Source organism: Chrysemys picta, chromosome 1 (genome assembly GCF_011386835.1).
Source record: "Chrysemys picta bellii isolate R12L10 chromosome 1, ASM1138683v2, whole genome shotgun sequence".
Classification (NCBI taxonomy): domain Eukaryota; kingdom Metazoa; phylum Chordata; order Testudines; family Emydidae; genus Chrysemys; species Chrysemys picta.
In genome coordinates this window covers 108265983-108280765 of record NC_088791.1, presented here as the reverse complement: position 1 = coordinate 108280765, position 14783 = coordinate 108265983, and the positions used below count along the sequence as shown (strand labels likewise).

Sequence of the window (14783 nt, the reverse complement as noted above, 5' to 3'; positions counted from 1 at the left end):
TGTGCACACTGAGCAAATGAGAAGAGGCATTTCAAAAATTCCTGGGCCTTTAAACATGCTCTACTTTCAGGGCAGCGGAGTTCAAAGTATTCACCAGAGCGGTTAGGATGGGCATTGTGGGACGCCTCCTGGAGGCCAGTTAAGATGACATAACCAAGCGCAGTGTCTACACTGATGCTGCGTCACTCTAACTACATTGCAAAAAGCCCTATGCCTCTCATTGAGGTGGTTTTATGTCAGCGTAGCAGGGAAGTTACATCGTCAGGAGGAGCATTTCAGTGTTTTGTCAATGAAAGCTGACTTTTGTAGACAAAATTGTGTATTGTAGACAAGGTCTAATATTCAACAGTTGAGAAAGGGCTTGATTTACTCCCAGTGTTGGAACCTGGATCACAGGCCACCACCTTGAATAACTTCAAGAGAGCTGTGCTTATTAATGCCAGTTGAGGATTGGGCCTCATAACAGTACAAACCCAGATAAGTCTTTAGCCTGAAACAGCACCGTTTATTCTAGCCCTGTTATTATACTGCCTTGTTGAGAATGAGGGTCACAGGATTATGCACAGAATAAAACAGCTTCTGTTTCATACAACAGCTTATTCCATGAATTGTCTTTTTTTTTTTTTTTTTAATTTAATCTGGCTGTATATAAGGAGGAATGCAGAAATAGCCTTGTTGTTTCTAGCACAGACAAAATATATTTTATACGTAGCCAGACATTTAGGCTATTTAGGAACAATCTGATGAGAATGAACATTTGAAAGGGTGACAATTAATTTATGCTAACCACATTGCCCATCTGAAAATTGCTGTTTAGTGCACTTAAATGTCAATATTGTTATCGTCTTGAAATGTTTAGCATTTTCTCCTCCTAACAATGCAGTGTTTTTAGAATACCAGTAAGGCAGCTCCAGGGAGAGGGCAGAGGGCATTTGAAGCTCTCAGCTGCGGCTTGTGTTTTGTTTTTCGCCTAGTGTGATTTATTCCATAACCATTGTCATGGAAAATTACAGTGATTTCACGTCTTCGGTGCTTGTTTCCCTAGTGTTGGGTTGCTATGTTGTTTTTTACTATTTAAAGTGTCTTTAAACTACCGAAGAAGAGAGAAGAATCTTTAACATTTAAAAACGTCTCAGATGATGTGATTTGTAAGACTTTCATTTGTTGGAAAAGGACATCTATATTCAATATGAAATATTAACACTAATTTTATTTTACATTTTAAAATTAAGTAACAAAGATATTAACGTGCAGCTATTAACAGAAGCATGATTGCCTCAAGGTCTATTTGCACCTGCAAGTAACTGTAATTCTGAGCACACAGAGCCAGATTTTTAAAAGTATTTGGATGCCTAAAGATGCAGACAGGCACCTGGTGGGATTTGTAAAAGAACCTAGGTTCTTCTTTAAAATCCACTAAGTGCCTTTCTGCATCTTTAGGCACCTAAACATCTTTAAAATCTGCCCCCAAATAATTAGTGCTTGGCCTCAAAATTATGTCCAAATGGATGAAAATCAGAATGCATGTTTAAAAAAATCCAGTGTCACTTTGAAATGAGCAATATTTATTTGATTGTAATGACCCAATTCAGTTTTAGTCTGACAGGAGTCCATATCACCTGCTGAAGAGTGACATCTGAGGAGGAGCAAGGGTTTAAAATCTGGAATGTTTCCATACAGATTTCTCTTGTTGTGAAGGTGCCAGTTTAATGTTCCTGTCTTTTCCCCAACTACATTAAAATAGATATTAACACCTGGTATGGTGTGACAGGGTACACTGCCCACTGGGGTCACCCAGGCAGAGGTAAACTATAGCACCTCTTCTTTGCTTTGTGGAAGTCCGGGGAGGAATGGGCTAAGAGGCAAGAACAGCTAGAGCCCATCAGGTATTTGGGGTCAGCTGCCTTACAAACACCAGCAAAAGAGGCAGTGGGGTTGAGGAGAAGATGGCTTTGAACTTAGAGGGAGAATGCTATGTACCGTTTTATAGCACAGATCTTGCTGTGTGAATAAAACTGTTTCTGTGAACTCATACCGAGAAGGCAAAGCTTTATTTTTGCTCTCCTGTTTTTACACCAGATGGGAAAGATGCATTTGGATGGGCTTTGTGCAGGAGAAGGGAAAGTGCTTATAAGTTGGGTTGGAGCCTATCCTGTGACACAAGTCAATATGGGAGCCTGCTGGGCCTTCACGGGGATGATCCTTTGTTTTTTTTAGGTTCTGTTGTTGGGCAAAAAGCGTGGCCAATGCCCATTATTAAGCTTAATCAATTTTAAAGCCTTACTGAGAAAAATGTAGGACAATACATCATGAGCGTAATCAAACATAAAACAGAGCAGGGTAGGCTAGTGATCAGTTCCCCAGGCCTGTGGCACTGGTAGGCTGTTTACCTCCATACTGGTTTGGCTGTGTAGATCTTGCAATGTTTCCCCCCACATGGTCAGTAACTAGCGCTCTGTCACAGGGGAGCTAAGCCTAGTTCTATTCACAGAGACCAGCTTCCCTGTGTCAGAGCAGATGAGCCCCATCCAGCCAATTAAAGGGGGCTGGGCTACACCTGGACCTGTAAAGGGCTGCCAGAGGGCAGGAAATGAGGAGGTGGCAGAGAGAATGATTGGGCCAGGCTGTGCCTGGGGAAGAATGTGACTGTGGAGCAGAGCTATCTCCTGTGTGGAGTCCCTAGAGCAAGGGGCCAGGTGCTCAGGGAAGCAGCCCTGGGGCTAAAGCTCCAGGAAGGGAGCAGAGTTGATTGAAATTGGGAAGCTGCTAGGAGCAAGAGTGCTAGAGACCCCTGAAGTGTGAGAGAAAGGAGTGAGTTAAAATTGTTTTCTGTTGATTTACCTGCCTGTGTTAAGAGAATGAACCTTCTTAAAGGGGCCTGGGCATGGCAGCGAATGTTTGGTAGCTGTGGAGCAACACTGCCTTGTGACACTTTCCTTCTATGCCTGATACATGTATCTAATCCATACATCATGTGTGCACATCCTTGCTCTTGCCAGTGTTGCCTAACTGATAACTTATCACCCTTATCTGTATAGTCTATGCTATACATATGCTGCATTTTCACACAATACTCTTTTCCTGATTGGGACACATTTTCTTAGCATGCCTTGGTCATACATCCCTCCACTCATATTGTTATCTACATGGCTTACTTCTTTGGCCTATGTTTGCAGTGTAGTGGTAGCCGTGTTGGCCCTAGGATACTAGAGAGAGAAGGTGGGTGGCCTAAGCATTTTCCTGTTTTTTGTTGTGTGTGTTTTTTTTTTTTTAATTTCTTTGTAGCCTTATTCATTTGACTGTCACCTTAACTTGTTCTTTCCCATACTGTTTGTGACATTATCTGATTAAAATATGACCATATAAATCATTGTTGCAACCCCTGTTATATATTTGCAACAAATCTTGTACAAAATGTGAGATGTCTATGAAAAGGCTATGATTGATTATGCTATCTATATGCATGTATCATTTTTGTATTTGAAGTTATAAGTATTGGCTCTATACCTGGATTTCAAATGTTTGCTCCTGGGGTAACAACCATGAGGTAGTTAGCCAGCACATCTTAGAGGGACTATTCAAATTGAGTGGCCTACCCAAAAGGGAAGATGCCCAGCTACACTGAATGGACTTTTCTGTGAACGTTCCATCTAAAGTATAGGTAATGGCTTCCTGCAATGACTAAGCAAAATTGGGCATGGACATGTGACTTGCCCATGTGACTCCAAACGCCCATCTTTTACCTGTAATTTTCCACTAGCCAAGGGCTTTGTTTGAAACAATGGATTTCCCTTCACATGCCAGAAGCTATAAAAAAAAAACCCTGGGAACACCTCAATTTTGCCTCTTTCCTGCTCAAACCTCTGGACTATGGACTTGTACTAATGGGAGCATTCTAACCAAGGGACTGAGGTCCTTCCAATGATTTGGAAGCAACCAGAGACTTGACTTAAGCTAGCAGTTTATTCCATCACTGCTACAAGCCTGATCCAAGAACTTTGCATTTATTGTATGTATTTGATTCCTTTAACCAATTTTAACTCTGATCTTTCTTTCTTTCTTTATAAATAAACCTTTAGATTTTAGATACTAAACGTTTGGTAATAGCATGATTTTTTGGGTAAGATCTGAGTTATATATTGACCTGGGTGTGTGCAGGGCTGGCGCTTCCACTAAGCAACCTTAGGCGGTCGCCTAGGGCGGTAGGATTTTGGGGGCGGCATTTTGCCACCCTCGGCAGAAATTTGGCGGCGGGGGGTTCTTCCGCTCCGGGTCTTCGGTGGAAATTCGGCGGTGGGTCCTTCACTCGCTCTGGGACCCGCCGCCGAAGTGCCCCGAAGACGCGGAGGGGAAGGACCCCCGCCGCCAAATGCTCAGAGGAGGAGCGCTGCCGCCTAGGGCGGCCAAAACCCTGGCACTGCTCCTGGGTGTGGGGCTGGTCCTTTGAGTTCAGAAGAACACTTTGTTTGATGAGCCTGGTTTTAAAGAACCACTCATCTTTAAATCCTGTGTTTTTTGGTGGTGATGCAAGGACTGAAATATCTAAGGAAACTGCTTACCTGACTTCTTGTTAGACAGTGTGGTGAGACAGAAGTTTACTTATGTTGCTGGTTTGGTATATCTTATGGAAGAATAACCACTAGTTTGTTGGTATCCGCCCTATTTCTTAGCAGTTTGTCCTGAATTTGGTATTCTCAGTTGTGACCCACTGAGGCACGGTTACACTATTACCTATACATAGCAGGTTACTCACATAACCTCTGTTTACCTGGTTTCTTACATGACCCTCCGATACTTGGTTTCTCTCAGACTGTGTGAGTGCCTGTTATTGTATTAAACCGATTGGGGGATGGATTTCTGGAGCTCATTCTGGTGGGGACTGGTTGACCCCATTTTGCTGGGTATGGAGGAAGAATGCTGGATTAGTTGTTCTCTGTGTAGCTGGCTGCACAAATTGTTGATCAAAACCATTGACCGGTAGTGGTCAAAGGGTGTAATAATTCCAAACGCTCCCTTATGTCAGAGATTGCCTTACTTGCTGGTATTTTAGGAGGCATAATTAACTTGGGTAGGGGAGGAGAATTGGAGGGGGTGATTAACCATTAAGAATTTCTCTCTTCCACACACAAAACCCATAATCCTAGATGATATAATCTGGCTGGGATTCGAAACTGGTTTTAAGGCAAATCTAATTCTGTCAATTATCAGAGTGTCAATTATCTCTGCCTGTACTGACTGTTCCTTGTGTGTCTATCAGCCTGACATCTGAGTCCAAATAGACATTTAGACATCTAAGTGCCCTGGATTTTTTCCGTAGAGGTTGTTTTTTTTGTGTGTGTTTTTGTGTTTGGTGTTTGTTTGTTTGTTTTTGATAGAGAGGAAAAAACTGTCCATCTGAAGACTGAGTTGAAAATTTGGCCCTAAATCTACCTGACAGTGTCTCTTTAAATAGAGCTTCCCGGAACTGTTTACCAGAATCATTAACTCTGGTGAAACAAGCTCTTCCAGGCTCCTAAGCTTCTGGTCCTCTGCCTAATAAGTTGTGTTAGCCCTCTGGCTGTCCTCTCCTTACATTGTGAGCCTGAACTGTCCCATTCAGCTGGTAATAAGGAATGAGCACTTACAAATAAATAAACAACCAGAGCAAATCCTTACAACATGTTCCCTAAAACTCTGTAGACAGTGTGCCTGCTGAATCACAAGGGCATTTTCTGAACACTCTATTACTGCATCCTGATCTCATTCTGAATAGGGGTTTTGTGTGTGTACAGTATGTGAGGTGAACCTGAGGCCAGAGAGTGCTGGGTGACTGATCACAGATGTGTAGTGGGGAGGAGATGGTGAAATGTAGAGTGAGACCCCCAAAGAGCATTTTAATTGCATTGTTAACTCATTTGCATGTCAATCTCCAGAGTACTATTCCAGTTCACAGTCTGCTTCCTAGCAATCAGTCTTGATGTCTGAGCTACAAAAGGTACAGCCCCTGCAGAAACACGCTGTGCAGACACACTTAGCAGTTCCAAAACTTAGTTCTCTTCTGCATTGCTTTGCAAGTTAGGATTGGGGAAAGTTTTCCTGCTTACAGCTTCAGTACCGTCATTGGTTTGTGCGGTAATAGCACTGTGACTACATTCAAGAGACTGAAAGGATGGAGAAAAGCGGGTGAAAGGGTTCCTTTTATGGACTGACGGGTGATTTTAGTGCATTAGAAAACAAAGTTCCCATTAGAATTTTATCATGGAATTAACTGGCAGTGAAACCTGCATGAAGGGCTATTTCCAATAGGTAGGGCCCTACCAAATTCACGGCCATGAAAAATACGTAACGGGCCGTGAAATCTGGTCTCCCCCAGTGAAATCTGGTCTTTTGTGTGCTTTTACACTATACTACACAGATTTCAAGGGAGAGATCAGGGTTTCTCAAATTGGGAGTCCTGACCCAAAAAGGAGTTGCAGGGGGGGGTCGCAAGGTTATATTGTGTGTGTGTGTGTGGGGGGGGGGGATTTGTGGTACTACTACCCTTACTTCTGTGCTGCCTTCAGAGCTGGGCTCCTGGCTGGCAGCCACCACTCTCCAGCTGCCCATCTCTGAAGGCAGGCCGCTTCCTGCAGCAGTGCAGAAGTAAGGGTAGCAGTACTGCAACACCCTCCCCCCCCCCCCCCACAGACACACTAACCTTGTGACAGCCTCCCCCCCCCCAACTCTTTTTTTTTGGGTGAGGACCCCTACAATTATAACACTGTGAAAGTTCAGATTTAAATAGCTGAAATCATGAAATTTATGATTTTTAAAATCCTATGACCGTGAAATAGACCAAACTGGACTGTGAATTTGTTAGGACCCTACCAATAGGCAATCTCCTCTCTAAGTAACAACTTGAAAATAGCTCCAACATCTTCAGGACAGTTTTGTTCTACATGTAGTTAAACATCAACCTCTGCTAGACAACCATTTATGCTTACTCTCTTGTGGACAAGGGTGGGTGAGGCAATATTTTTTTTTTTATTGGACCAACTTCTGTTGAGGTGTGTAAATGGCCATCTTCACTTTGGATGGTCCCTTGTATGTGTTAACTACTGATGCTAAACAATGTGTTCCACCCTGTGTTTTAGCTGTAACACTCTGATTAAGGCCTTGTCTACACTACTGAGTTTTGTCGACAAAAGTCATGTTGACACTCAAAAAGGGCTATAATGAAAATTGGTATTGAATGTTCACATTCACTGCCTCTGTTGGCAGAGCACATCCACAGGTGGGGCACTATCATCGACAGTGTGAGCAATGCACTGTGGGTACCTAGCCCACAGTCCACCTCGACACCTTCTGCTGTTAGGTCCAGTGGGAAGGTGGAGCGGATCACAGTGCATCTTGGGACTGGGCTCAGTGTCCCATGATGCACTGTTTTCTGTCCCAGCATTCCACTAGCTTCCAGCTTTCTTTTGTGGCATTTTTCAAAGGCCCTTGTTTGCTGTGCATCCCAGCTCCCTTGTGAGAAGGGATGGATCCCGCACTGCTCTTCTGTGCTTCGATAACTATAATTAAGACATCGTGGATGGCAGTGCAGTTAATCATGAAGTTCCTAACTGAAGAAGACACCCAGTTGCCTGACATGCTGGGTGATATGGATAGGAGTAACTTTAAATTGCTTTTGGCATTCACGGAACAGCTGCAGACAGTGGACTGTTGCTTTTGGGCTCGGGGAAACAAGCACTGAATGGTGGGATCGTATCGTCATGCAGGTCTGGGATGATGAGCAGTGGCTACAGAACTTTTGGATGCGGAAAGCCACCTTCCTGGAGCTGTGTGCGGAGCTCGCCTCAGCGCTATGGTCCAAGGACACCAGACTGAGAGCTGCCCTATCAGTAGAGAAGCACGTGGCAATCTCTGTGTGGAAGCTGGCAACTCCAGACTGTTATCGGTCGGTTACGAATCAATTTGGAATCAGGAAGTCAACAAGTGGGGCTGCGTTAACGCAAGTGTCCAGGGCAATTATTTGCATCCTGCTACGAAGGACTGTAACTCTGGGAAATGCATGTGAGTGAAATATTGGTTGGCTTGGCAGAAATGGGTTTCCCTGACAGTGGAGGGGTGATAGATGGCATGCATTCCAATTTTGGCACCAGACCACCTTGCGACGGAGTACATCAATAGGAAGGGGTACTTATCCATGGTGTTGCAGGCACTTGTGGATCACTTGTGGGTGTTTCACTGACATCAACGTGGGCTGGTCTGGGAAGGTGCACGACGGCGCATCTTTGGGAACACTGGCCTGTATAGAAAGCTACAAGCGGGGACTTTCTTTCCAGACCAGAAGATTACAGTGGGGGATGTTGAAATGCCCATAGTGATCCTGGAAGACCCAGCATACCCCTTACAGCCATGGCTGATGAAACTTTTACATGGGAAACCTGCATAGCAGTAAGGAGCAGTTCAACAACAGGTTGAGTAAGTGCCAGATGACTGTGGAATGTGCTTTTGGCAGATTAAAGGTGCACTGGTGATGCCTTTGTGGCTGGTTAGACCTCAATGAGGATAACATTCCCATGGTCATAGCCGCGTGTTGTACGTTGCATAATCTCTGTGAAGCTAAGAGTGAAAGGTTTGCTCAGGGGTGGAGAGCTGAGGCAGACTGCTTGGCTGCTGATTTTGAGCAGCCAGATACCAGGGGCTCACAGGGGGGCAATGCGAATCAGGGAGGCTTTGAGGCAACACTTTGAAAATGAGAACCAGTGATGTAAATCTCTGTGATTTGGTGCTGCAATGTTATATTACATGTAGTTTTCCTAGTAAGCAGTGGTGAAATTTCAGGCCTTACATTCCAGTAAGCAAATGATTAAACTGCCTGTGTATGTATTGGTGGTGCCTGCTATCTCAATTTGTAAGAAACAAAGATGGTACTGTTCAGAAACTTTACTTTTTATTGCACAAGAAACAACACACAGAGACACACAAAGACGCTTGGTGGGAAAGGAGGTACCAGGAAGCGCAGACTTTCAGAGCTGTGTGTAGGTCCAGCTATCATTGTGAAAGTTGTCTGAGGGGGTGGAGCAAAGGAGAAACCGAGAAGTCCCAGAAAGTGGAAAGGACTCTGCAGGCGGAGGGGTGGTTTTTTGGGGGAGGGGGGGGGCACAGAAAAGATTTCTGAATGTGCTGCAGGGGAGGGCGGGCACAGATCTGCTCAGTCTGCAGCATTAAGGACTTCAGCATCTGCGTTTGCTTTTCCATTACTTTAATCATCTGCTCAGTAGTGTCCTTAACAAACTCCTGATTTTCTTTTCTGTCCTGCCTTTTGGCTTCCCTCAACTCCTCGCATTCCTTTTTTTCTCCTTTGGAGAAGTGCAGTACCCCAAGAACATGTCGTCTCTTCTCCCTCTTGAGCGTTTTCTTATCTGGCGGAGAGCTCGGCCGGTGTGTGTGGGGTGTTCCTTAAGGCCACATCTGACGAAGCACAAGGAACAATGCACAGAAGCATGATCGTTAAGTTCACACACAGTATTGAAACATTTCAGTAAAATACATCTCTGATAACATAACAATCACTTTCTCAGTGACCCTTGGCCAGCACACATCTCAGCGAACACCCAAAGCACAGTGAGTATGGACGTGTGTATGTGCTCTACATGGGGAAAAGAAATCATACTTTTCTACAGGCAGGAGTCATTGTAGCAGATATCTCACTGCTGAGGGTAAGCAAGGAAGTGAGGGTACATCTACTACGTGCTTGTGGTCTCCGCCCTGGTCCCTGTGCAGCTTGCCTGTGTATCGCTTTGGTCCCTGTGCAAGTGATTGCCGAATGGCGCAGGAAAGTTTTTCCTACAATGGGGGAAGGAACAAAGCAGCCTTGTACATTTCTATGCCCTGAACCCACCTCCTCACTACACAACCACAGACACTTACTAGCAGTGGCATAGCCAGCTTCTAAGAGCAGGGGGAGCAAACATAAAAAAGGCGCCCCCCCTTGGCTCCTCCTCTGACCGCTCCGTGCCCCCCTTGGCTCCTCCTCCGGCTGCACCGCCCCTCCCCCCATGGCTCCTCCGGCCCTGCCGTGCCACCCACGTGGCCCTCCCCCCTTGCTCCTCTGGCCACGGCTGCCAACCACCATGCTGCTCCCCCCACTCCTCTGGCTGCGCCCGCCACCCCCCCATGGCTGCCGGCCGCGGCTGCCGGCCGCGCTGCAGACCGCATGCTGCGTCCCCTGCTCCTCTGGCCGTGCCTGCCACCCCCCCATGGCTGCCGGCCGCATTGCAGGCCGCCAGCCTGCGCCTTCCCTCACTCCTCTGGCCGCTTTTGGAAAGGCGCCACTTATGGAACATGTGCTGAGGGGAAGCGGCTGCTTCCCCTGCTCCCCGCTAGCTACGCTACTGCTTACTAGGTGTCTTCTCTCCTGCTTCTTGCTCGCCAGAGAGCAACTGCTGAGTCTGGCTAGACACCTCCGGAGTGGAGAACAGTTCCCACCAGGTGACTCTGTTGGGAGCTCCACATCTTCTAACTCCATCTCTTCATCAATGACTCTGTCGTCTGGGTTAGGTCCTCTTTCTGCCGCCTCCAGGCCCACCAAAGTATCCACGGGGCTCGTGGAGGTGGAGTCACCACTGAGGATAGTGTCCAACTCCTTATAGAACTGGCAGGTCTTAGGTGCAGCACTGGAGCGATGGTTTGCCTCCCTTGCCTGCCTCAGCTCCTTTATCTTCGCTCTGCACCGCAGCATGTCCCAGTCATACCCCTTTTCATACAAGCTTCAAGAAATCTGCCCATAGATATCAAAATTCCTATGGCTCAAGTGCAGCTGGGACTACACAGCCTCCTTCCCCGTATACTGAGCAGATCCAGCAGCTCTGCAGTGTTTGCTGTGATAAGCCGCCATGGTTACCTGGGAAGATGCAATGAGACCTCTCCAGGCCGAGGCAACAGGAAATGGAATATAAGGCTTCTAAGGGGGAGGGGAAGATGGTTGTTTACCTGGCTGCAGGACAGTGGAGTTCAAACTGCTGACCAGAGCGGTCAGGATGGGCACTGTGGGACACCTCTGGGAGGCCAATTAAAGTGATAAAATCAAGCACGGTGTCTACACTGGTACTTTGTTGACAAATTTTGCGCAAAAAGCCTTATGTCTCTCGTCAGGGTGCTTTTATTTTGTCACCAAAACAGGACATTTTTGCTGCCAAAAGTTGCATTGCAGTGTGTACGGATTCACTGTTTTGTTGACAAAAGCTGCCTTTTGTGGACAAAACTCAGTAGTGTAGACAAGGAGTGTGTTTCCCAGATCTGAAGAAGAGCTCTGTATAGCTCAGAAGCTTGTCTCTCTCACCAACAGTAGTTCCATACAAGATATTACCTCACCCATCTTCTCTCTCTAATATCCTGGGACATACATGGGTACAACAACACTGCATACCCCCTTAGGTGGTCACTTAAAACATACTCCTCTGTGTTTCTCAGTAAATGCTGCTCATTCAGGTCAGGAACTGGCATATGTACTAACTCTACGCAGTGTTGCTGTAGGATGTAATATCTTTTGCTGGACCAACTTCTGCTGGTGAGAGAGACAAGCTTGTGAGTTACGCAGAGCTCTTCTTGAGGTCTGGGAAAGGTACTCAGGGCTTGTCTACACACAAACCAGTACAGCAGTGCAATGGTACCACTGCAGCTATGCTGCTTTAGTGAAGAGGTTACCTACACGGATGGGAGGAGTTCTTCTGTCAGCGTAGGTAATCTGCCTCCCCAAGAGGCAGTAGCGAGGTTGACGGGAGAATTCTTCCATCCACCTAGTGCTGAATACACAGGTAGTTAGGTCAGTTTAAATGCCTTGCTCAGAGGTGTGGATTTTTTTCACACCCCTGAGTGATGTAGTTATACTGACCTAATTTCCTAGTGTAGACCAGGCCTCAGAGGGTATGTCTACTCTGCAAATAAAAACCCACAGCCAGCCCATGCAGGTCTTGGGCTAAGGGGCTGTTTAATTGCAGTGTAGACATTAGGGGCCCAGTCTGCAACCCAGACTCTAGGACTCTCCCATCTTGCAGGGTCTTAGCAGGGGTGCTGGAACAATTTTTATAGAGGGGGTGCTGAGAGCTTTAAACCCTGTATATGATGGAAACCACTTCAAGCCAGAGCATGTGGCAGCACCCCTAGTTACAGCACCTATGCGTCTTGGGTGTGGTACAGCACATGTAGAGGTAGGCATGTGTAGGACCCTGGGTCTTGTAAGGTTTGTTGGGGTGGGGGTATAGATCATTGTAGCAGTGAATGTCTGCAGGTTTTGCATCTGTTATGGCAGAGTCTGGTGTCACTTTAAATTGGTGGGTCCTGGTATGTGGGAAGCATGCTTCTGATGATGAGCTTGGCGAGTTTGAAGGGTTGTTTGAAGGCCCCAATAACAACTGGGTGAAACCAGACAATCACTAAGCTCTCAGATGAACTCTCACAGAAAAATAACAGACCAAAACACTAAAAATCATGGTCTTTATTAAGACACTGGATTTATGGTTTATTATGACAATCTGTAACCCAATAACCCTCCAAAAGGGTGAGCCGTATTTTGGGAGGGTACTAGGAAGTCTGGGATATGGGTGGTTGTATTCGGGTCTACATAATGCAGAGTAGATGCTGGAGCCCCAGGTTCGGACCAAGGGTTCAACAGTTCCTAACCTGGAATTACAAATGAATGTAAATGCTCAAGCCGTAAGTTAACAAACCCGGGGTTGGTTAATTCGAGTTCTACTAGCCCTGGGTATTGGTATTGGTCTAACAAAGAAGATTAAAAATGGGGCTTGATGATCTTGCTTGGGCAAAATAAAACCTTCTCCAACCTTCCTATAAAAAGTTGTCCTAGAACTGTTCTGAACAGTTTTAGCACATTTAAAAAAATTCTCCCTGCTACTTTTTTTTTTCATCGTCCCATACCTTTGCTTCTCTTGTTTCCTGCTGGGGCTGTAAGATAAAGTGTTGAAACATTGCAAGAAAGGCTGTTCTGTAGATCAGAGAGTTTCAGATAGTTTGGATAAGCATTTGAACTGTTGGTTGCTTATCTGAAATGAACCTTTTGGTGCTCACCCTTTTCTAGAAGAGGGTGGAGCCCTGCTGTTAGGCCTGTGGAATCAAGGTTTGGATCGGCTTGTGTTCAGCTTTTTGAAGTGTAGGGCTTTGAGGTTTTGGTTCAGATGCACTACATTTAAAAAATGCACAAAAAGTTGTACAGAATTGAGAGGAAATAGTGTAACTAACTAACTTAAATCTGTAGCGTTTTAATGTAACAAAAGCACTAAGATCTTTTGCTTTTAGGTCAATTTAAGAACACTAGTAAGAAAACAACAAACTAGGTCCTATCAAATATACTTTTGTCTGTCTTATCACTGACTATTGTAAGTGAAATAAACTGTATTTTTAGGTGAAATAACAAAAAAAAAAACAACAACCTGCTGCTGGAACACTTCTGTGCACTTAATCTTAGGCTCTCCCACCTCTTTTTGCTCCTCTTCAATAAAGCTCATGTCCACTGACTTTGAGGCAATGGCAAAGAAATCCACTCTAAGCTAGGGGTTTTGGGTTTCATTCAGTCCAATTTATTCAGGGTCCTGTTTGGCAATGGACCTTTACTGATTTACACCAGCTGAGGATCTGGTCCTTTTGTCTCCCCTGTAATTTACTTATTTGCAAAAATTGCATTTCATGAAATGCTGCAACTTGTTTCAGAGAACATCAGCAGATAAGGTATCCTGTTACATTATATGTAGGTAATATATTCAATATACTCTTTAAAAACAAAATGGCTGTGCAAATATTACTGAACACGGAAGTTGCCTCATAACTGGGAGGGGTAGTGACTTCCATTAAGTCTGTGGCCTCTCTGCAGCCAACCATCGTGGAGTCTGCAGTAACTATGTATACTTTTTGAACAGAGCTTCACTGAGGAAGCCCCTTATAGTAACAACTCTTACCAGTCCTATAAAACCAAGGAACAATGCTATGTATTTCTGAGTGCTATTGGCTGGCATTTTATCCATTAAATAGCTATTTACTAGAGTTGGTCAAAAATTATCTGATGGAACAGTTTTCTCAAACTTTTCAGGGGAAATTATGAAAATGTTTCATTGAGCCTTCATCAGTTTGACTGATTATGATAACTTATAATATAAAATGATAAACTTGAAACGAAACATTTTGACCTTGTCTAAATGAAATGTTTCAATAAGATTGAAACAAAATATTTTTTGGATATTTTGTTTTGCAAAACATTCTGAGGTTTTGACTTGTTGTCCCAGTTCAGGACAAAACCAATTTCTGAAATTTCAGAATATCCTGGGAGATTGAAATTTGTAATTCCCATCAGTTGTACTCTTTATGTGTACACAGAGATCTTGAAACACAAATCCCTCCTGTAATACTTCCCACTGTGCTCCAACAGTGAACCGAGTAATCTCTGCAGGGCTTTTTGGCATTCATCACAAAAAGTTGCTGGCTTGCCAAGTCTCGCTTTCCACCCATGATTCTTTCTTTGCATATTTGCTATAGTCTGTGGATCCTAAGAGAGAAAATAGTATGAGATACTTCTAGACAACAGCCTCTGAATAAATGTTACATGGGCATCGCTGGGTTGTCTTCCCAGGTTAACACAATAGTCTGAATAATAAACTTTATTAAGGATGTCTTTTCAGTGAATGATTCTTAGCCTTGCATGGTATATTCATATCACATTTTTGTAGTAATTCTGGATCACCAAGTTAGTGATTGAATTTTATACCAAGACCCCTCCTGGTCCTCTATTAGACCTGTTGTAGCCAGCA

At 44.7% G+C, this 14783-nt stretch overlaps 1 protein-coding gene across 10 annotated transcripts in view; it reads left to right on the top strand.

Moving 5' to 3' along the window:
• Nucleotides 1-14783, top strand: part of BICD1 (BICD cargo adaptor 1) — a 284378-nt gene that overhangs the window by 38976 nt on the left and 230619 nt on the right. The window contains exon 1 of one of the 10 annotated variants that reach the window (XM_065566338.1): nt 2601-2811. The exons of the other annotated variants lie outside the window; for them this stretch is intronic. The gene's annotated coding sequence lies outside the window, so the exon portion shown is untranslated. Of the gene's footprint in view, nt 1-2600; nt 2812-14783 lie in introns of those variants that run through there. 10 annotated transcript variants of the gene reach the window in all.